Genomic DNA, 16,921 nt, shown 5'->3' with positions numbered 1-16,921 from the left:
TTCCTCTCTTCAAATGTGTGTTGGTATTGATTTCTTATTTGAGACATACTTCATTGCCATCCCACATATCTGTTATTATTGCTGTCAATATTCTATTATACGGATGAATAAAGTTTATGAAACACTACTGAGGACAATTCAGCTTTATTAATAAAACGGGGGATATTTTGTTAAATATATTTTCACCAGAATAATGTGTATATATTTTTCCCCTGAAAAAGTGTAGGTTTCATTGCTTTACCATCTCAATGTTAAGTCAAAATGTTCCAGTATTAGATCGTGTAATTTTAAGTTCATTAACTTAGGAAGTTCAGTACATACATTTGCTGTTTTGAGGGAAGTTCAATGTGTATAATTTAACTAGTTTTTACCAGATTTATTTTTGAAACATACTCTGAATCATCTTTTATTTCAAATACATGGGCTACTTCTGGAAAACTAGTTGTAGGTAATCAGAAATCCCAAGTTATTTTATTGGAAATTTCCATTAAATCAAAAGTTATGTTAACTTCTATTAGTTACAATCAAATTAGAACACAGAATGAAGCAAAATGAAGTAAATACTAACAAAAACTTGTTTCTTATGGTCTACAATAATTTATCTTCACAAAAATACTTGATAGTCTACACTCAGTGTTGTTCCTAACCGCTATCATGAATTTCATTTATTTTATAGCAAAACTCTCAAATCAAAACAGTAAGATTTAGAATCTGGTGTAAAATTAGCTTTATTAGATAGTTTTTTCCTTAGTTCAGTAGGAATTTTCAAAATCTCACATTTTGCATTCAATGACATTTTAATGGATTTTTCTTGGTCAGAAATATGGAATGGATACTTCCACAGGATTAATTGCATTTTCCTTTAGCTCAACTTCAGGATGTTGTCTTCATTTAGGTGCTTAAGACAAGGGTAAAGGTTACAAAGATTTTAGAAATCCTATCCAAAACGTAGCTTGGTCTAGGTCCTTATTGTAAACAGAGCACATTATCTCTCACCTTACAGAGAACAGAATACATATATGTATCAAAATCTGGAATCAACTTTATTTACAGTTTATATTGCATATATCTGGTTGTCTTTTGGGCTGATTAGAATTATACATTTACAATCTGCCACTTCTTTGAGAAACAATTTCTGTAGATTGTGCATCTTCAAAATTGTTTTTTTTTTGTAATTCTTCTTATATTTTTTCACAGCATCTATTATTTGCAAGGCTTTGTTTTTCGTTAACTCCATGATTCTTTTCCTGTTGATTTTTTACTTACAGACAAAATGATATGTTAGTCACAAAACAGAAATAATAAAGTTGACTTTCTGATCTTATTTATTTATTTATTTATTTTACTGGGACCGAAGGCCAAATCAGGAGTGATAGGAGGATAGTTATTTCTAAACAAAAGTAGTAAGCATTCAGTGTTTCTAATGCAGGTAAAGTTGATACTGATTACTTACCTATTACATCATTAAGAAACCAGCTCAGCAGCAACCTCCTCCCTATTCCTTTCTCACTGATGGAATACCATTTTAGATATGATTTACAGTATTGCAGTGGCTATTCCTACCTTCTTTCTTTCTCTGCTATTCTTTCTTTCCTGTGCATGGAAATTTCCTCATCAATCCTTATCCGAAGTCAGCTAATCTCTTTGACCTTTTAAATAATTCTGCAGGAAGCTGTGGAGTTGTGGCTTCAAGACTAACCAATTTAGTCTTGTAGTTCCTGTCATCTGAAAATAGAGGCAGAAACTTGAAGGTTTTGCATGTCTTTAGGAACTGTTGTCAAGTCTGTTTGAAGATGGCATTAGCAAAGAAACATGGATGAAAATTTGGCTCTATTGAAACAAATGGACAAATTCTGATCTGTTATATGGAGCAAAAGGTATGCTGGAAATTTGCTGGACGGTCTCCAGAATCTCCAAGAATGACTGTGTAAAGGTGAAAAGGGGCCAATATTTTGAGTTGTAATATTTTGATTTTTGTGGCAATGGGCCTGGTATCTGTCTGATATTAATATTAATTGTGGAATACAATTAAGTATAAAAGTCCATGAATTATATTATGAAATTCATGACAATATACTTGCATATCTCAGTTTATTAGAAGCTATTAAATATATTTTATTAAATATATACATATATTATATATGGTATACATATATATTTTTATGTGTATATGATCGAGATCCACAGAGTCTAGCAACTCGGGACAGATTGGAAAGAAAAAATGATTATCTCTGAGATAATTTTACGTGAAGAAATAAAGCTTAGGATACTTTGTGTAGAGGAGGAATTGGGGGAATCATCTTAGAATGGAAGAAGATAGATCTTACTTGATTTCAGCAAGTTGTTTACTTCAGCTTCAATAACCTGTAGTCTGAACCAGCAACATGCAGAAATTTTCAGTGCAAACTTCTTTAAGGCCTTCACATTATCTTTCTGGAATGGCTGAGCAAGAACTAACACAGGGAAAATAAAGGGTTTCCATAGCAACTACGTGAAAACTTAAGGGTTGAGACATTATCTAAATTGTACATATAGGTATCTTACTATGCCAAAAGAAGAAAGTTAATAGTGTTTAAAAAAAAAATAAAAATAAAATAAAAATAAAAAAGCACTCTAAGAAAAATGGCCTAAGAACATTAGAAAACAGGTTTAGTAAACTAAATATTTAAAAGCACAAATTGCTTTTTTCAAAGAATAAGATTCAGATATATTCTGTATGTCATGGTTGTTTTTGTGTATTTGTATTAGTTAAATTTGTTTGCTTGTTTTTATTATAATTTTGTGTCCTTTCAAATTTCACTTTCGATCTGATATAAGCTTGGGGTCAACTGAAACAACTTCAACTGTTCTGAAGTTGAAGGAATTCTCCAAAGAAAGCAAAGCCCTCTAAGGAATGCGAAGAAAGATACAGGACATATTGAGCACTCCCTCATTTAAAGTTTTGATTAAGATTTCTGTCCCCGAGTTGTCATGCTGAAGGCTGTGTCAAATGGTAATACACTAAAAATCCCATAGGAATCAAGAAGGCATGAGTTTTGAAGGAAAGATGACCACATGATTAATTGTATCTCCATAATACTACTCCTAATAGCTAACAAATCATTTTATACCAGTGAATACCCACAGATTTGAGAAATATGTTAGCCATACACTTTTTTAGGCTATCAGGTAAAATTTGTTATTAAAATAATCATTCCCAATCAGCAGAGAGCTACCTTGAATCAACAACTCCTGTGATTATTAGAAAGAAAGAGTACCTGAATAGTTTTTTAAAACCTACTGGGACTAGCAATAATGAGATAACTAGTTAGTAGTATATAAATATTTCCACATTCCTGGATAATCCAGGCAATATAGTTTTAGCAATACCTGGGATTATATTTCCTAAACTGCTGAGTAACCTAATGGTTCCATTCATAACACAATATATTATTAATTCCATACTGAACAAATTGTAAATAAAATCCTACAAAGCAGTCATTAAATATGGAAATTTTAACTATATTTCCACCCAGATAAATATAGATTTCTGCTCGGATTTCATTTTTTCTCTAACTAGAATAAATTTTTTCCACAATGTATTTATGTCCCTAAACTATGCAAAGATTTTTTTTTTTCCAAACTAATATGTATTTGTTCATACAATTAACCTTTTCTTCAGGACATTCCTTATTGTCAGTCTGTAGGTGTGTTTGTTCATTAACATGAATTTTACTAGAAAAGTTATACGATATCAATCAAAGGATTTTTCTTTGTTATTAAGAGACCAAATCAAACTCGTGCTCAGAAGGATTAGTCAAGCCCATCAGAAGCCTATCGAGGTAGAAGAATCTAAAGGGAAACATTTTGCTTTTAGAGCCTCTGTCTGTGATACTAGAATTTATTTTTTTTTTTCTCTAATTCGTTTAGGAACTGTCAGCTATGAAAAGTGGTCTGATTGACATAAAGTCTGTAAGTATCTTTCAGTTCTACATAGAGAACTTTTTTTCACTGTTATACAAGGCCTTTTATGCCGTCAATCTATGACATTAGATTTTATTCTTTTCTGTACAGACTGACACCCTATCTACATATATTCTCCCACTCAGCTGGAAGTTGCTTGTCTTATCACTTAATATTTTGCTTCATAGAGTTGTGTCTGTTTTACAAGGATAATTTTTCCTGCTATTTAAACTTGTATCATAGATTGAGACAGAAAGTTTGGTTTGTGGATAATTCAGGAAAAGGAGAAAATTAAGTAAACAGACTGGTAGCTTTCAGTGTTATTTACACAAATAGGAGCCCTACTGTTTTCTCGTAGTATAAAACAGCAAATGTAATTGAAACCAACATATAATTATACTTTTGGCATTGAAATTACAGAATTCAAATGTTTTACAGAATTCAAAAGGTGTGCAAAGCATATTTTGTTCAGTATGCTCAGACTATGAATTGTGTCTGCCTAGAAGTAGTTTTCTCTCTGATGTCAGTTCTCATATTAACAAGAACAAAATGATGCTATAAATAGACACCAATGAAGAAGGCATCCCAAAGAATTCTATCAGGGAGTTTCTGGTTACTTAAGAGCTGAAGAATGCCCAAGAGTCTGTTAGAGTGATAGCCTGTCTCTGGCAAGGAGCATCACTGTATTTCCAGAGAAATTTGATTGACTAGGTAAAACCAAAAATTTGTATTTTCCCAATATGCAGTTATCACCATCTAAATCTAGAAAAATAGGCATTTGAGAGAATTATTCTTCTGGCCTATTTCAGCCATTTGTTGGAGACCAACAAAAGCATGGCTTTTGAAAAACAAAGTCAAGCCAGGAGTCAAGGATGAACTCAGCACATGCAGGGCAGTGCTCTCCCCAGCTGGGCACAGTCCCACAGCCTCTAAACAGGGTGAATATAGCAGGGATGGTGAGAGCTGCTGGTCCTATCAACAGTTCAGTAATCATCAAACAAATAGAAGATGGTAAGTCAGGTCTGAGGTTAATTTAGGAAAGGCCAAGTGAGTCAGGATCAGCAGAAGGGACTGGGTACTCTTGGACAAAGCAGTAGGGCATGTAGGGGGGACAGTTTCAGGTGAGGCTGGCTGGGACCACTAAGACATATGTTTCACTCAGAGTCCAGACACTACTTTAGAATATCATTTTTGCCCTGAAAATATATGTTTCTTCTTTCTGATTGTTGAGCAGTCCTAGCTGACTAGTTCAAATATAGGTGTCTAATTTTGTGCTGTTATGTTTAATAGGGTTTCATGGTCTTTTTGCACTATTTTGTCACTTTTCTTTGAACTCATAGTCTTTATGCCATGTGACAAGAGTTCAACAGTTAAACTGTGCTTGTCTTTCTTTACATGTTTTCAACATGACACCTGCTAGTATATTTTAGTCACCTTATTCTTTAATTTGAAGAAACAATGAACAATTGTTCCATATTCATCTTTATTCACACAACACATGATTTTATACTTAAAAGTATCACTTGACAGTCATGTCTTTTTCAGTCTAAAAGACTCGTCTATTTAATTATTCCCAGTACAGAAGCCAATCAAAGCTTTGATCTTCTCTGTTATCCTTCTCAAGGTCATTTCTAGTTCTTACTGTTTCTGAGATGAAGAGATCAGAACTGGGCTTATTGAGAAAATAAGGATGTTCATCACATCTGTCAGTCGTTGTTAATTGTCTGTCTATTGCAAACTTAGAAGTTTATCAGCTGGCACCTAGGCACCTATATCCTTTATAAAGCAAGGTAGTACTACAGCGCTACCTTAGATCAGGAAAAAAAAAAAAAAAGCTATAAAACATAAAAGCTTGTTTATTAGTACAGCAGAATGTTTCAGATACATCAACATTCTTGAACAAGCAGATTTGGAAGAAATAAAAAAAAATACAACTTTTTCTGGTTTTAGGATTTTTTTATGGTTATTTGGTTGTTTGGTGATGTTTTCTTTTATTTATTTGTTCATGAAATTTACAAAAAACTGAGTTAGAAACTCACTGCTATACTCTCCAGGCAATAAAATACCTTGGGCATCCAGGAGGAAGGCAGCCTTTTCCTGCAGTTTTCCTACTGTATGTTGCACTTGACTGGTGTCAGCCACCAGAATGTTATCAAATAAAAATCTCAGGTAGGTGAACAAGTGTATCTTGGCTACTTTAGTTGCAGCTAAGGAGAGGAAACAAGACAAATTGTTTATCTGCCATTGCACATTTTGCCATGGCTACATTATCTGTTTCAAGGCAAGCAACAAAGTCTAAAACAGTACAGAAGAAAAAATGTTTTGCTATCAATCACTGTGACATTTGAGATAACTAGGGGAAGGACAGAAATCATAGGACTTTAATCATTTCTCAGTAGACAACAGAGGTTTTCATAAGTCCACTCACTAAAGATCTGCATCTGCTGAAAATACTGTACATCAAAAATCCCTTGTAGTTTAAATTTAAAGATAAGGCACTAACTTTAACTCTTTGGCAGCCACGACCATACTTCCATTGCATAACTGACACATATTCTGGTATCTAAATATTGCAGCAGCTACTGGAACTAAAATTGTGCTTTTTGATGGAATTTATTGAAAGGAATAAAGGGAGGTAAAATGCAAAAGCTAGTGTCATAATCTAGAAATCTTTTTCTTCATTGTCCACTAGGTCCAGACATCCAAAAGGCCACAAAAAAAGTTTACTCATCTGGCTTTAATTCACCTAGTACATCTGATGAAAATAAAAGTATCATTTTTCTTATCATTAGAGAATTATAATGTCTGGATCTCATCAGTTCCTGGCTGAACTACCTGTTTGGGATGGTCTATGTGTGTGATAATGGACACATGCTTTGTACCAGATCCTAAATGGACACAAATTGAAAAAAAAAAAAAAAAAAAAAAAAAAAAAAAAAAAAAAAAAAAAAAACCTGCTTTTCTTAGAGAAAAAGGACTTTTCACACTGAAAGCTATTCTGAAACTATCAATTTCCTCTCACTTAACTGTAAGTATTCAAGTGAATATTGAAGCTGGAATGTATAAAAATATATTAAAGTGCATTCTTAGCATTTATTTATATAGATTTAGATGTGCATTTGGTATGTATTTATATAGATTTAGACCAGAGATGAATGATTTAAAAAAAACAAATAAACATTTTTCATTGCCAGTGAAAAATATTTTGTCTTGCATGAGATTAGTTTAATTACTAACTCATTTTCAATAAAATTCCTACTAATAATCAATTATTTCCCATTTTTAAATATTCAAGGATGGAGTAAAGAAAATTCTGCTGAAGAAATTATTCACACACTATCTTAGTTTCACAGAAGTACTCACGCAACCACTTAGATATCAGAATCTCTCTCAAAGATATTACTAACATTCACCATTACTTTTCTAAGAAAATATTCACACTCCTAGTAGTCTAAACTTCATTGCAGCTTCTGTCACAAACTATTTGGAAGAAAATTGAGAAGAAACCAGCAGCGTTATTTCCCTGATTCAAGTTAGAGATTTTCAGTAAATATATAAGGAAGTAGATATCTAATCAACATGTAATTACAATTTGAGCACTGAAAGACGAATATATGTTCAAGACATTTTTTCAAATATAAAGATTTCATTTAGATGTAGAATAATTTTCCTGAAATTGTATTAATAAAATTTGCATTGAATAAACATATTGCAGTTTGAAGCTATACATCTGGGAAAATGCTTTGTCTTAAGAAGATTTAAGTACTTTGAGATTATTTTTTTCCACGGAGGAATAAGAAATTAATATTTTGTACAAAGTTAACATTGTTTCCCAGGATTTTAAAGTACTTTGTCTCATGCTTCATAGCACACCTTTGCCATGGTGTTATCAGCCTAGCACATGATATGTAACATTTTCTAACTTAAGTGATGTGATTGAGGAAAACATATGCAAAACAGTCTTCAAAAATCAATTATACAGCAGTATAATACTGGGTTTGTAATATTAATAAAGGTCCTAAGAGACAGCTCAGTTAATTTTGCTCCAAATATAGTAAATTTATCCTCATATATTATACATTGTTTAAATTTGTGTAATATAAATAATACATACTGGCTAATAATTTATTTATAAGAAATAAATATAATTTCATTTTCTTTTGTCGTTTTAAGCCACATATTGTTATTCATGTACTTCAGTGATGCCAATTAGCTATGCTTGTTAAGTGTAATAAGTAATATGTGCAACATATAAAACTTATTTTGAGCAAGCTTTAAGATTTTTCATATATATTAAGAATCATAGTGTTTTATTTAATCAAAAGAACAATGGATTTTTATGTTATTTCAGACTTAGATTCTGAATTCACCTCTAGAGTCTTTACATCCCCAGCTAAAATAAATGTACGCATGTGCACACACACAGAATCATTCAGCCAATCACACATCCAAACAAAAAAGTCATCTCAATATGATGAAATGGAGGAGTCAGAATAGCTTGGAAAGGAACTCAAGCTACCTTTGGTAAAGTATTTTGTTTTAGGATGTTGTCAGAGCATTAAGCAAAGTGTTTATGAATGGGTGAATTTCCTAAAATTTGAGGTTCTGTTTGACTAAATAAACCTGTTTATTTAAATCTTATTCGTACTCATCTATATTGATCTTTGGTTTGTAAACTGTGACATAAATCTTACAAACTCAATTATTATATTATGAGATTTTCCTGTGTCCTGGTTTAAATACCAGGACATGTAAAAATAACTTTTAAAATGGTATTTTACCAAATGTGCTTCTATTTATGGACCAAGATAGGTTTCTATAAGGTCTTGTGCATAGTGAGAATTTTATATAACAAGGCTAAGAACATATAGGCATATTTGTTCCACTTCTGTTTTTTTGCTAGATTTATTGGCATTCCATGACCATGTATAGAATTTTGACACAATACTATTATAAATTCTATATAGAAAAGAAAAAGAATTAGGAATATTTTATTTATAGACTATAATTAAAGTAGAAGATTTGAGGTTTTAAGCAGGTCTTAGAGCAAGTGAATGTTAAAGGAAATACAATAAAAACCCCGGTGAGGTTACCCTTATCGTTATCAATGAATTTGAGCACTTCACTCTTACATACTGTTAGAGTCTTTTGCAGTTCATAAACAAATTTGTGACTTTCAGACAAAGCTCTGTTCTTTTTCTGATACTTCCAGGTGTATCTTTACCATTGTTGAATACAGCCTTAACATTAAACATTCAAGAAAGCAGAAGAAAATGGAGTAAAGCAGAAATAACCATCATCTTACTACAAATCCTGGAAAGAGTGAGAATATTTGGAGAGGAACAATACCTGTGCTTGTGATAAGCTTCCCAGCTAAAAAAAAAAAAATAAAAAAATCTGGATTAATAATGTAATAAAAGTTCAGGAAGAATCTTCATCCCTTATTGCTATGTCATCCATTAAAAATGATGGCTCAGTATGTCCTTTAGAAGAATGAAAAACAGAAGATGCCTACTTCCATATGCTTTTTTTTTGGGGGGGGTTGTTTGTCTTTGGGGTTGTTTGTGTTTGTTTTTTTTTTTTTTTTCTTTCCTTTTATTTTTTTTTTCCTTTAAGTGTTTTACCAAATCATTTTATTTCCACCATACCAGATGTTGCTTGGTTTGCTATTATTAGACCTAACAATCAACCTTAAATCACTCACAGTCACCAGTTTAACAAATACATTTTAGTAACAGAAAAAAAAGCAAGCACATATGTTCAATACAGGTCCCATTTGCCTTCAGAATTTTTTTGCTTACAGCCTCATTTCGCATGTCTTTCTTAAAAAAAAAAAAAACAAAAATATGGTCAAAACATCAGTCTTCATTGACATCAGCTGTTTCTTAGTTTAACCGCATTGAAATAATATTTTAATAGCTTCTTCTCAGCTTTACAATGTGACAGCTAGAGAACATGCATTATACTCTCCAAATGTGGATGAGTAAATCTTCCACTTTCAAATTCCAACAACTTTTCTTTCAGCACTATACGACAATTACAGCATAATGCACAAAACTGAAATGCTAATGCATGCCATACATGCATGAAACAACTGGGGTATCTGGCTGGATTCTCATAAACTGTTTTTCACAGATAGCAGGGGAAAAGGACATTGTTATTAGAGGTACTACGATGACAAAATTTTGTTAATTATTTATGATGATAGTGATTTAGTGGTAGATATAGCTGATTGACAATTTTTCTTCTAAACTTTTTTACCACTAGGTAAAACTAAACTAAACTTTTTTACACTTTACAACCTAGTACCACTAAGTTGAAGAAAGGCTGATTTCAGAGACAGTTAAGGAAGTGTTGGCCAAATATCACATGTAGTTGGAGGACAGCTTTTTGGAATCCCACGGCATCTAGATAACCCTATCAGAAATACTGTCTAGGTCTGAGATTACCTACGTCACCTTATCAGAAATAGCAAATTTGTGTACAGAGGGAACAAAATTGGGACCAATAGGAAGAAAATAATTAGGGTTGGATGGTTCATCTAGGAGGAGATCAGGACAAAGAAAAGGAAGGAGGAAGGTGGATGAGAAAAGAGCAAGCACTAGAAAATGGAGAGAGGAGGGGAACAAAAGGTACTGTTTGGTCATAAGCAGGCTGCTAGTCTGTACAATTTCCTGACTGAGCCCTACACCTGATCACTGCAAGTTACCCTACATGCTTATTAAACTCTATCCCTGTCTTTCTCTGTGTGTGTGTGTGTGCATGTACATGTGCATGTGTGTGTGAAAGAGAATGAATTATAATGCACTTAAGCTGGACAAATGAGAAAGTAGATGAGAAGTCTGTGTACTTGTAACTGAAGTAGGGGTTTTAGACTAAAGATCAGCACTATAGAGACTGGGATCTGAGGGATTTTGATAGACCAAGGGCTGGAGGCTCAATAGGAACAATTATTGGAGGCATGTGTGTGTGTGTCTGTATGTGTGTCGGTGTGTGTGTGTGTGTACACGCATGTGTGTAACCATGAGCAAGCTCCAGTCCTGAGTAGCCGAACAGAAAGAACAGGATGGCGCTGTCCTGTAGTTCATGTGAATGCTGTTTCTGTTTCTGTGAATGCTGATAAAGGATTGCTCTCTGTGTTGATCCATGCATCTGACTGGTCATGTTAGTCAAGGGGTGTGTAACTGTATCTTTGTAATTAGTGCTTGGCCTAATTACAAAGATACAAAGTATCTTGGCCTCATATCTAGAGGCTGGCAATCACAGCAGCCACATCTATGTGATGGAGACTGGAGAAACTCCCTTGGGTATGAGTAAGCTGGGGGTGCACAAGCAGCTGGAAGGAAACACAACCAAAAAAGCTAACCCAAACTGACCAAGGAAATATTTCACACCATATAATGTTGTGCTGAGCAATAAAATGGGGGTAGAGTTAGCTTTGGGGGCTGCTGGGACAGGCTGGGCATCAGTCGGTGGGTGGTAAGCAATTGTGTTGTGCATCACTTGTTTTTTTTTATTCTTTCTCTCTCAAGTTCTCACATTTCTACCTTTTTCAATTCTCTCCCACATCCCACTGCGAGGGAGCAAGTGTACAGCTGTGTGGTGTTTAGCTCTCTGCCAGGTTAAACCACACCAAATACCAATGAGCATTAGAGAGAATGAGAATTAGAAAAGAAGATAAAAGAAGATAAAGATAAAAGAAGATAAAAAGAGAATTAGAAAAGAAGATAAAGACATTAGGAAGAAACAGCCCAAACTGCCTTTTCTAGCTGTCGAATCATAAACGTCACAAATTAGGGGACAGAACCCTCTGCAGTAGAAGTTTTCGGAGTTCAGTATTCTCTAAAAAACCCTAACCCACTCAAACTTCTACATTACATATATAGTTACATAAACTAACTGAAGATGAAAGAGAAAACTTGTGGGAAGGAAGAAATAAAGAGAATATTTCTCAGTGGTTATGTATGACATAAGTCTGCTTTTACAAGTTGTTGTCATTCAATAATTTTAACTATAACCATCCCTGTCACTTTATGTAGTCTGCGCTTTGGTATCTCTGTGTCTTCATTCTGATAACATGTGCCAGTCTCTCTTTCTCCCTCTCTCTCTGTCATCTTTTTCATGTAAGTCAGTACTCCAAGATGCTTCAAAAATAGCTGTGCTTCCCAGTCTGTTCAGAGTAGGAATGCACATGGAAGATGAAGGGAGAGTATTATGGGCTCAGGAAAACTTCCTTATTTAAGGGATTCAGATGAGAGAGAACTAGTGGGAAAAAAAGTCTCAGGTAGGAAGTCCCTCTTTTATTTCCCTAATATATCCAAAGATTGCCAAAGAATGGTGGAACTGCCAGAGAGTCCCCTAATAGGACTAATGATTTAGAAATCTCTAATGTCTGAAGCTCATATTTTATTCATGATAATCAGCAATATTGTATTTATAAATAAAGATAAATTGAAATGCTCTATTTTTCATAGTGCCTTGAAATGAAATATCCATGCTTGAAAGATATGGACTGATATATTTTTGGGAGATATAATCTTAGTGCAGCACAAAGCAAACAAACAAAAAACAAAAGACAAAAAGAACTGCAGAAAGCCTTGTTCATCTCTGTGGTTGTACAATCTAAATTGTCTGTTGTTTTTTTTTTTCAGCAATCATTGAGCACTTCAGAGGTAGACAGTCAAGTAAACTATCTAAGCAACTATAGTTTCTTATGATTCAGTGTTCTGTTTTTTATACAGACACTGATTTTTTTTTTTTGTCTGCATATGTGATGCTGCCTTTATCTTTTACGATTTCAAAAGAGACTTTGTGTGTGTGTGTGTGTGTCTGTGTGTGTGTGTGTGTGTGTGTAAGGCAAAGACCAGTACTGGTTATGTGGTTTAATTTAACTTCCAATTCTAAAGTAGACTTCCTGTAGGACCACATAATGCACTTAAACTAATTTTATCTCAATATACTACTGATAAAATGAGCATACCAATGTTTCTTTTTCTCTCTCTTTTGTCTATTCAGAATAGAGCTTTTTTTTTTTTCTTTTCACTGTATTTTCCATTTACAGTAATGTCACAATGAAACTTAGGTTTCAGTTGTAATTTTCGTTTTTATTAAAAAAATAAAATAAAATAGTAAAAGCAATAGTTACTTTATGACCTGAATCTAGTTCCAGAGAACTCAGCTGGAATACAGCTAATTCTTTTCAAGTAAGAATAGACTGCAACTTCAGTGGGTGTCTTTTCAATGCAAAACTTTCTGTTTATTTGCCTAACCCTGAAATATTTTTAAAGTTTTATTTTTGCAATTACACAACTTTTCAGATAAAATTACCAAACAACAGATAACTTTTTCATCTTGGGAGACTTTTTATAACAAATCTCAGGAGAAAGCTCATAACTGCAAGTGCTGCATTCATCTGCAGGGTAAAAGGAGGACAGACAATTGAAGGTGAAGTCACTGAAATTTTCAGCACAAACACATGAATTAAATATTACAAGGACAAGAAATGTTAGAATAGACTTGTGAGGAAAAAGAACCTAATTTTGCTTCTTCATTAAATTACAAGTATAAAAACTTCAGGGATTTTGTACTGCTTTTTTGTAGTTGGTTACGTATCTTAAATTTTGCACTTTTTTTTTTTCTGTATATATTATGTTCTTTTGCATTTTAAAGTATATTTTCTATATATCTGTTTTATACTACTTATTCTTTGCTACAGTTCAGTTTATTTCTGTAGTGTTCTGAATTCAGTCATATTTATTTCTCCAAAATCAACTACCAACTGGATTTTACTTCTTGAGACGGTAACTAAAATAATAAATAATAAACCAGAAATCAAAGCATAAAAATAAACAATCAAAAAATTTAGGGAATCTGCTATGATATATTGTGGACAATATGTAAATGTTACTGCTTACTCTGCATAACTAGAAACATTCAGCTCTTATGGTAATGCCCAGTTTCTGAAAGGAATTGGAAACGTATTTTTCATCCTCATTATCTTATTAATTCATGTCTGAAGCCAAATAGTCCTTGTGTATAATAAATATTCCAACTAAAGTCACAGTTCTCCCAAGCTTTACTTGAGAAACTGATAGAATGTGGACTTTTCACAGGATTTTTCTTTTGTTGCATTCTTGGGACAACCTGGTAGAAAGAATTCATCTAAAGATTTTGCTGATTATCAGATGGATTGGCATGGATGGTGAGGATTAAAATCAGTCCTTGTTTTTAAATGTAGTTGTAAACCTGTGTCACAGTTAACACAATCCCACAAAATCACAGAATCACTGAGGAACCTATGGAGATCATCTGGTTCAACCCCCTTGCTATAAAGCAGTCACCCTGAGCAGATTGCCCAGTACCATGTCCAGTCAGGTTTTGAATATTTCCACAGATGGAGACTCCACAACCTCTCTGCACAACACCTTCTAGTGTTCAGTCACCTTCACAGTAAACAAGCATTTCCTTGTGTGCAGATCAAATTTCCTGCGTTTGTTTTCCCATTAATTTTTGTCCTGTCACTACAACATCTTCCTTACTCTCACAAATCAGATATTTCTACACATTGGTAAAATACTCCCCCGTCCCCACCTGAACCTTTTCTTCCCTGGGTTGAATGGTTTATACTGGATTATATTACTCATCATCCTCAGTTTATTTTACTTTCTTGCATTTATATAATTATGGAACATTAAAATTTGTTCACAAAAAGGAACATTTGCAGATGTATCTTTTTTTTTTTTTTTTTTTCCTGTCCTTTTGCTGACAGCTGAACAGTTTAAAAATTATGCAGTGCTTAGGTTGAGGATGTCTCCAAACTGACTTTGCATAATCATTTCTGCTGTGATGCCTATAACACCTTAAAGAGATAAGGGCATGCTGAGAAGTGAAACTTTATTCTCAGATCATACATAGACAATATGTTTTAGTTAAAACGCATTTTCTGTAATGTACACCAGTTCGTTAAATCACGTTTTTCTTCTTATCTTCATATCTCTGACTGCCAAATCAGAGACTTTTGCAATGTTATCTATATTTTAATGTCACTTTTTACTTTCCTAGAATTCTGCTTTCACATCAGCTTTTAGCCTTTTCCCATCTGGAGTGGCTTAAACTATCTTATCTTGCAAACTACATAGCTCTAGCCTCGTCATTTTTCATTATATACTGTTCCTCTAACCAGCACTTAACTTCTCAAGAACTGTTTCAGTGTTTCATTTTTTCACCAGCATTTGTTTGTGAAAATATTAAATTTCTATTAAAATGATTTACAACATAGGGATTTCTGAGTCCACTGGCCCAAGCAGATATGAAGCTGGTGCAGCTCCATGCCCTCAGGTCCAGCAGATATTCCAGACAGGAGCACATACACTCTACTCACACAAGACCAGACATATTGATCAATACAGACAGAAAACATGCAACAGTCACACAGACATGAAGGGCATGAATAGCCTAAACCTGTTCCTTTTCTATATCTGATCAGGACTGAAGTCCAGTAATGGACACCCACAGGTATCTCCAGTAGCTAGTACAGACCTATGGTATCCCACTTCTTCAATAGTAGTTTTGGATCCTCCAGTAGCCACTTTTCAGACCCTTTCTCACTCCAGGATCCAGCCCTCAGACCTATAATCTCTCTGGTATCTGGCTCATAGACCTCTTTTTCTACTGCTGGTTAATCCAGTTTAAAGGTTACTGACATGCACAAAAGGAGAAACTTCACCAAGGAAAGTAGCTAGGAACTGAGTTCAATATGAAGGTAGAACAGATTGTGGAGATTAGAAGCAGGAGTTGGCAAGTTGACCCACCTGTTTATTCTTGACCAGCCCCTTTATTCCCTTTTCTTCTGCTTTCCCACACCCATTTCTTCCTAATCCAGCTTTATCCCTCCTTTCTCTGGCTTTGTTCTTTTCCCTGTACATCCCATAAAAGGTTTCCTACATTCCTGCAACCTCCCTAAAAAATCCCTTATCAAGTTTTACATGGTCCTCAGATATCTCCCCACATGCTTTCCATAATGAATGCCGTATCTCTGTTAAGTTTAACCATTGCAAGATCCTACTGGAAGAACTTCTTTGATTGTCTCAGCTCAGTGGGTTTCACTGCAGGGACAACAGAAAAAACATTTTCTTTTGAGAATGATTTGAAAATCATGTCCTAGGAGTAGCCAATTCAGTGAACTCCCTCAGTAATCAGGTTACTTCAGGTCCTTGGCCTGACATTGCTCTGCTTATTCTTGATGGGCCATTGTTTTTATGGTGATTAGCCTTTAGACTAATTTCAATTTCAATAACTTCAAACAAAACAAATATACTAAGAAACTAGGAACTAATAAAATGTATATTCAGTGAAAGTACATATACTACAAGATGCTGGAATGATTTATGCATGAATATTTTTTTTTTTAGAAATAGCCCTGCAAGGCAGAATGCTGCAGTGATAGCTCTTTGGCGAAGCTAGTGATGCTACTGCAATAAAATAATGGCTTGATAGGATAGTCTGTATAGGAAGTCATTGCTCTCTTCATTCATTTGTTATTACTCATACAGTATTTGGAACTGTCACATCTAGATAATCAAAATGATACCTAGATGGGATGATAAAATTATACCTGTGAAGTATTGTTCATAGTTTTCAGGCAGAAAATTTAAAGAGGAATAAAAGAGGAAACAGACTAAGACCATATCTGTAAATTCTGTAGACTATGTGCTAGCAGAAACTGTCTTCATTTCCACTTCCATCTTTCCTGAAACTGTGCCTGGGAGTAAATTAACAGTTGTGAACAATTTGCAGATGGGGATTCTGAAGGAAAATAGGGAGTTGAATCAGACTTACAGTGTAGAAAAATACAACAAAAGAAATCCAAGATGAAGCAAAGAACATACTTTTCTTGATGGACCTTACAGTGATATAGTCTCAGGAAAAAAACATCCAATTCCTCTCTTCTTCTAAGGAAAGACAGGAAAAAAATGTAGGT

This window comes from Cygnus olor, chromosome 4 (genome assembly GCF_009769625.2).
Source record: "Cygnus olor isolate bCygOlo1 chromosome 4, bCygOlo1.pri.v2, whole genome shotgun sequence".
NCBI classification, from domain to species: domain Eukaryota; kingdom Metazoa; phylum Chordata; class Aves; order Anseriformes; family Anatidae; genus Cygnus; species Cygnus olor.
The sequence above is the reverse complement of the archived record's forward strand: the minus strand, read 5'-3'. Positions refer to the sequence as shown.